Source organism: Ixodes scapularis, unplaced genomic scaffold (assembly GCF_016920785.2).
Source record: "Ixodes scapularis isolate PalLabHiFi unplaced genomic scaffold, ASM1692078v2 PGA_scaffold4__175_contigs__length_147842914, whole genome shotgun sequence".
NCBI lineage: Eukaryota > Metazoa > Arthropoda > Arachnida > Ixodida > Ixodidae > Ixodes > Ixodes scapularis.
Window position 1 is genome coordinate 84018518 of NW_024609879.1, and position 8213 is coordinate 84026730.

The window sequence follows — 8213 nt, forward strand, 5'->3', positions numbered from 1 at the left end:
AGTGTGCCGAGTGCCAGACATGCCGCGCGGCGAGAGTTACTTGCGCGGCGAGAGTTACTTGCGCGGCGAGAGTTACTTGCGCGGCGAGAGTTAGTTTGTGAGCTGAAGCGCTCGCGCGACCACAGTCGCCGTGGTTGCGCGACGTCGTGTGTTGCCGTCCCCACGTCGCTGCAGATATGGCGCTTTCTAAACTGAAACGCATCGACATTCCTGCTCTTGTTTAAATCATACGATGCTATAAAAATCCCTCTTTAGCTCAATGACTGCTTGGCGAAGTTTTGATTACCTAGGTTTCTCTCGGTAAGCTTTCTTTCGAGAGGGACTCCGGTACGTGAAAACTCTGCCGCGAAAAAAGTTCATGACGAGAAGTGAGCTAAAGCGAAGAAGGCAATGTCTGCAAGCTGAATCCGCACACCGCGCTTGTTTGTCTCGAGTTCAGTCGTTGCACAAAGCGGCCCAAGAACTTTTTGACCCTGATTCGCAATGTCTTGCATCGATACGCTCAGGTTCTTTTTTTTGTGTGTGTGTGTTTAGCTTGTACCTCGCCTGCCGGCCTGGCAAGCACGCGCCGCTGGACTGTTTATTGTCGTATGCTGGACAGTTACATTTTGCATACTATTTTGGGAACCAGGTGGCGACGGAGCGGAGTGGCATGGTTTCGTTTTCGGTCGAACAGCCGTTGTCTCCGCTCGCGCGACGAAGCACGTGTAACTGCAAGCCTGCCGAAGTTGTCTTCACGTGCATGTGAACATGATTGCACGAGAGGCACTAGCGGGGCGCTTGCAATCCATTGTTTTACATTTGCTTACTTTTTATAAAAATCTGCCACTTCGGGAACCAGTAAAACAATAGCAAGTGTTTTTTTTTGTTTTTTTTTTGGAATTGCTCGGCAACGCTTACAGCGCTGTATACTTGTCGGATGTCTCAGCAGCAAAAACACAAGCAGCGAGTTCCGCCCCAACACGTCACATCACAACACAACACATAGTGCCCTTCGTTTGTCCAGCACTTAAAACAAATATTTATTTTTCTAAGAATATATGCTCCAAAAGTCACTTTTTTAGCTCCGAAACACTGTTTGGGCTGCTCCAAAAGCCACTTGTGCTGCTCCAAAGAACTGTTTTGGCTGCTCCAAAAGGTGCTCCGAAATGGCTTAGGCCAATCACATCACTGGAATACTCAAATATACGAATACAAATCGAATAGTAAGTTCTGAATAATTCGATTCGTGAATCAAATTCCTAGTGTTCGGTCACTCTAGTATTCAGTATATTCGGGGAAAGATGCGCAGTTGGCACGGAGCCGACAAAAAAGCTGTTTTTTCCCCAATGTTAGTGCAGTGACGTTGGGACAGGCCATGTGAGAAGCACCTCATGGTCCTAGCATTCCACAAAAAAAGATTGAGCACACAAACTAGAAAAAAAAAAAACGGAATTGGACGCCACAAATTTTATAGCACGCAAATTTAATTGCGATCGTGACACAATCTAATCTCAAATCACATCCCAAACATCCCATTTGCGCCACTTGCAGATATGAATTGTTGGGAAGCCGCAATTCCACGCCATGCCTATTTTTTTTTTTTCGCATGTAAACCTCCTTGTTGCAAATTAAAGCATCAATGTAGGACACACTTGGCTCACTCACAGAAATCGGCGACTGGAAGATCACTGATAGAAAACTATATTAAAGGGATACTGAACCGAAATTTGGATTTCGCAAAGTAAGGCTGCAGAAGTGTTGAACGCGACGCTACAAACTCCAAAACATCACCCGTACATCGATATCTCAAACGGCTGGCCGTACTTTTGGGAAAGAAGGGCGCGATCAAGAGAGTTCTTTGACGTAACTGTCCTCCGGGAGAATTATAGAATGAGGAGAAGCGGCCTTGCTTCTCTCCTCCTTGCTTCGGTTCACCAGCTTGACAGGACGTAGCGAGGAGGAGAGAAAATGTGAATCGTGACGTGCCTTGTCTCATCGGCCTCGTCGGCCGGGTTCAATCGCGCATTTCTTTTCCAAAAAATATGGCGATCCGTTGGATATACAGTAAAACCTCGTTATAACAAAACGGGATATAACAAACTGATGGATATAACAAAGCAATTATAATTCCCCTTGCTTGCTAATAGTGGGAAGAAATGGACATTGGCTATAACAAACTAATGGTTATAACGAAATAATTACGACCGCTCGTTCAACTTTGTTATAACGAGGTTTTACTGTATCGCCGTATGAGCAATATTTTTTGGTTTTGCAGCTTCCCGCCTATCCACCCGGCCTTGTTTAGTGAGCTCGAAATTTCGGTTCAGTATCCCTTTAAGCATGCCTACATAACTGGCTGAGTTGTCGTTGTTTTGGAACCGGAAGCCACAGGTTCGGACTCGAATTGAACCAAAAGGAAAAAGAATAGTGTGCTATGATTTGAGAGTATTGCCAACTGTTCAGTATGCTTGTTTGAAATACAAACTGCAAGAAGGTGACAAAAGGACGAAAGCGTGGACCAGATGCAGGCGTCGTCACCAGAGTCGTTATAATGTATGCTAGAGGTTCAACTGGCGCTGCTGTCGCGAATTGAAGCAGACAGCGACCGGTTGAAAATTGACTTCAGGTAGTGCATTTCTTTGGAAAAAGCGAGTGCATTTTCTTTCTGCGCTCGATTATAAGAGCAAATATCATGAATAATTCGAACATACTAAGTAGATTGGAACATTTCTCAGTCATGCGGACTAATTAATTGGTCAGTTACGATGTTTTTCTTTTTCAAATTCATTGAATTTAGAACGGTGCTAAAACAGCTTCATATATGCATTTATGTCGGGGGCAGATCCAAGGGAAGGGGGGCAACAAAGTCGACCCCCCCCCCCCCCCCCCCCCCGCCCTTTTTGGAGTGCAATTTGACATGAGTGGACACCCCGGTGACATGAAAGAATGGGAGAATGGTATCCTTGCAAATCTTCCCCCCTCCCCTCTAAACGCAGTTCTGCTGGATCCACCCCTGATTTATGTGCACTGTTGGACACTGTTAGTGCGAACACAGAGTTGGCGCTTTACAGCTTGGGGGATATACTACTTTTCATACAAACAAAGGACATCTGGAAAACCAAGAGAGACGAAAAGAACTATGCAGTAACATTGGATCGGTAACTCCCTGTGCATGTATGATCAAAATAAATAAAGGCCACGTAATATACCTAGTTAGATAGTAAGTACTGCTTTATTCTTCCTGCTCTATGTAAAGATGCTTGTTCTACATTCAAAACATCACCCGCTCGGGGTCATTTTCTTATATTAGTGACAGGACTGTCATAATAGCAATACAGTATACAGGTGTCACCGGAATGCTGGAAAACCTTGAGCACACTTCATATTCCTTTCAGTTGTTATTTTGCTTAGAATCGTTACTTGTTTTTGCACACCTGCTGTGGAACACCGGCCTGGGCTTGAGTCTGGGCCCTTGCATCCCGCTGGTGAAGTCTCGTATGGATGGTGGGGAAAACGGGGAAAAGATGTAGTTTCGGTTTCAGTAGTGAACAAAATATAACTTTTGTTAAGGGGCATGTTTACTTCTGAACCGCTCGCTCGTTCGGCGTGAAATTTACAGGTGGTTTTTGTAGCCATATAAAACGAGGGCATGCAAAGTTTCAGCCCTGTAGACCACTTTTATGAGGTTCTATACTCCTCCCCCTCCCCCCAAACGAAGTAAAGCGTAGCTTTGCATGGTATTTACTCAATGAATGTATCGTTGAGAAACGGTGTTCACCACATATTTTTCTGGTGGAATGCATACTGGAATACTTGTTGCCGGTTACTATGAAAAGAAATTTCTGAAATTTGCATTTTTCAGGTTAAAAATTTATGAAATATATATATATATATATATATTTTTTTTTTTTACATTTGCCAAGTTTTGAATATTATAATTATTCATAATAAAGGAACATGAAAATTCAAAATCTAAGTTCATAGTAACCGGCTCGATAAAATTTTAATAATAATAATGATATCTTTATTTCCATCGATCTTGATGGGGGAGCTCGAGGAAAAAAGCTGCGATATGCAGCTTGGCTGGTCCTCGGTCCCCTTACAGTGGTCAACGGCAGGCATCGAGAAACGAGGATGAAAATCACATCCAGTAGCAGCTGAAGGCATTGTTAACAGGAAAAGAAAACAAAGCAAACAACGTTTTATGAAAATAATGCATCATGTACAAAAATATCCATGCAAGTCTTTGAAAGTCAAGTTTTCAAGGGAAACATTACTACTACAAAAAGTATTTAACAAATTTGGAAGAGTAAATTGGAGCATCTGAGACCATAGTTCGTTCGCTGAGTAACCATCTTCCACTTCTCCGCGTGACGAGTAGAATACACTGGTGAATTTTCCTCCAGCAATGCAAGTTTTTTTAAGAAAGATTTTGGCATACAATCCGCAAATATTAAGTCTCTCGGTAGTTTCATACTGAAACAATAGTTTTATTAAGTGGGATTTGCTGTCAAAAAGTGAAGCCGAGATAAATGCACTTGAAGTTTCAAGATGACGTTTTAAAAGTTTATTTTTGCATCTTAAATGTTAGAAATTCTTTCCAGCAGTGTAGGTGATGTCTACCTCAAACTTCTGATATACTGACATTGCTTTCAGCTATTTTTGCTTCTGGAGGATGAGTGCTGCGTAGTGGAGCGCACCTCACCAACATATAAAGAATAATTATCTTTGACATTGTTTGTCAGTGCACATTGACGACACTTTGTGAGAGTGTTCCTTATTATCCATACATACTAAAACTCAGCAGTTCTGAATATGCATTTTTTGGAAAAAAAAGGTGCAATTCAAGGTAGTGTCCCCCCTTAATTCACTAGAGTGGATCAGGGGGAACAAGATAGCATTTCAGAATCAGGAAGCCACCCGCATTCAGGTGATGCCTTTGGATTCAGTAGCTTAAAAATATGTGGAGTACCCCTTTAACCAAGGAAACAAGCTGCCATGTCGTGCCCTCTCTGTTTCACTAAGCTAGATTGCAGCCAATGGCTGCTAACTGTCATTCTCCCTGTTGCAGTGGAAAGTGCCCACATAGGGTATGTCTGCTATTGCGAGTAAAAGGAGTGAAGGTGCTCGATAAAGATTAAATCATTCCTCGTTTTCAATCATGTTTTTGTGAAATATAATGGACAGATATCTCGTGCTTCTTTGTAAACAGAACCAGATGAGTTTGCTCCCGCCCTTGGGATGGAAGGCGAGGGCAAGACCTCTGAGGCCTTTGACTCCATGTCATTTTTGCCATTGCTGCTGGAGGGACAGCGGAGGGACGGTTCCCTTCATGTGATTGAAGGCAAGCTCTTCTGACTTACTTATTCTTGTAGGAAGTTCCAATGCCATCAATAAGAAGCCTAGATTGATTCGTTGTCTTCCCTTTCGTGGCGTGACGTATCGGCACGATAGAAACATTGTTTTCTCATTTGCTGATGAAATCCAAGATCTAATGGCGTGAAAGTTTTTGAATGCATCATGATATTTATGCTTGAATAACTAATTTACTAAGTTTGACCCTCTGTACCCTGAGTGTGACTACAGTATTCGGGAACCGGTCATTCTCAAAAAGGATGCTGCATGGGCATCCCGTTCACTCGAGAGACGATTGATGGCAGAAATACAGAAATTTAGGTATTCTTGTGAGCATCAAGGTTGTCTCGTTGAGAAAATGTAATTTATTTTTGTCTCACTCTATCTAAAGTTGTGTGAACAGACGCACGCCTCTCTTCGACTTGGCTGTCGGCAACAGTGGCGTGTCATTCTTCCCAGCAGTGCCGGACGAGATACTGCCCACTCCAACGGGCGGAGCTTTCCATTCGGAGGACTGTAACAGAGTGTATTGCTCTCAGCCGGACCTGGAAGGACACCACAAGGGCTGCTTGGTGAAGCAAGGCAAGCTAGACTGCACACAATTTTGTCATCATCAACATAACCTCGTCATTGTAATTAGCTGCAGCGAGTAAAAGCTACCTTGTTCCCGTGGTTCGAAGAAAAGCCCAAAGGCAGGGAACACGAGTGCTTAGGCCTGGTACCTTTTTTTAGCATAGTTATTCAGAGTCAGCCTGCTTCTTCTTTAGAGCTTCAAGTCTGGTACTCATTGCCCATTTGTTAGAATGCTGGTCTTCTATTTTTGTACCAGGTCAAAAGGCTGTTGTATTCTGTCGAGCACACTTATTGCAATCCCACATGCTCACACCTCCAGCTCGTTGCTCGCCTTCTCTCGGCAGAAACAGGAAGCACTCTAAAGAGGGTGCCCCGGTTCTTCTGCTCAGTGGGCACGGTGGAACCGCTCGCAATCATTGCTCGCGAACAGTCATTTCTGATCGCATGCAACAGTCTTGACTGTCCCAATGTAGTTCTGTTGCCAACATTGTATTGTACTTTACTAGAGAGTTTTAGTATTGCATATACTAGAAGCAAGCACCGTGCGTTTACGTAACAGGTGCATCCTCGACGCTGCACTTGCGCATCGTCGCCATGTGCCATTCTGCGACCGCAATTTCGGGCTCTGCACGCATGCTGTGTGGAACATGCAATGCCATCGCATACACAAAGTGCTTGTATTTGCTCCTATACACAATATTAAAACTCACTACTGTTTGACATGTTCTCTAAGGCCAACGAAACTCGCTGCTGTGATCAGGCGTGTAGACATTCCCGCAAACTTAAAAGGCTGAAATTGGCAAAAGGACGGCACATAAACATTAAAGAAAATGAATGTCCTTGAAAATTTTTAATTAAAAAAAAACAAAAAACTGACGGAATCCGTGTCTTGTATGTCTTGTATTTAGTGCAGAAGGATTGGCAGCGAATTTGGAAATATGGTTGTCAAACGTTGCGACTTTGATAGCACCATATATATACTTTACCCACAACCAATGTCATTTTACATGGATTTCTGAGACTAGCTAGAATGCTTTCATAGATTTTAGGCTATTTTTATTTTAAAACTCGTTAATTAAAAATGATGCAATTGGCACCAGGAATCATGATATGCCTAGTTTGGTTAGCCATAGATGTTCACGCGTTGTAAATGAGGTCATAAGCAACAAATTATATTAGAGCTTGAAAAACTACCCTAAAATACTGGGCAAGCGCCCACTCAAAGTTTGAAGATAATCGCGAAAAAATAGGAGATGGGCATGTGTGAAACCATCAATCTTATATAAATATGTATTGTGCATACTTTCTGAAATGTTTCAATTGTTTTGGGAGGGCGCTTAGTGAGGAATGGGCAGATGCATGGGTATTCTATGGTAGGTACTAAAATATTTTAGTCGTACATTAATATTATAGATTGCGGTAATGTAGGTCCCCAAGGAATGCCACAATCACAAAAATATGCCATTTCACCATAATAGTCTTTACGTAAAGGTTACATTTTGTTTTGTTCTTAGCATATGAAAGCCTTTACATTATCATCAAAATAGACATAAACACTGGATGTAACATAAAGTCCTATGCACATTGCCTTAAAAACACAGACTTTGTTGTCTGACCTGGATTTTGTTTTGGGGTTTTTGTTGTGAGAACAGCATTTCTTAATTTATATGTTTTGTGAAAATATGCTAAACTCATCTTCCGTGGCAATATTTTGTAAATTTTAGATTTATTCTGTTGTTTTTGTATTGGGAATAATGTTAAAGCAAATAATCATCTAAATACGCAACAAAATACATTTAAAGGCCCGCAGTTTAATCATTTCGCGCAACAATTACCATATTTACTCGCATAATGAACACACTTTTTTTCTGAAAAATTGACACATATTTGGGGGGCGCCTTTATTACGCGGGGTAAAATTTTTGCATTTACTCATTTTGTGCAGATGTCATATTAGGTGCCAATATGACACGGTAAGGTACTGTGGCACGTCCCCGCCTTTTTAGGGCGTGGCCTTTTTAGGGCACTTTCGGTGTGCCTTTTGTCGAAGGAAAAATGCTTTACAAAGCTCACTTAGCACGAAGAGCAATGCAGCCATTCTTAGGCCTTACCACTTTCACGATTTCACTGTCCGAAAGTGGACCACAGACGACGGCGTGTTTGTTCACACCAATGCATCCGATACGCGAAGAATCTCGAGGCAATTCCTCGACCCAAGCTTCATTAAGTGTGCGTGCCACTTGGTTTCACGGTTGATCACTTCTGCAACTATGCACTTGCAACCATTGCGAGAGCGGCTTGGCT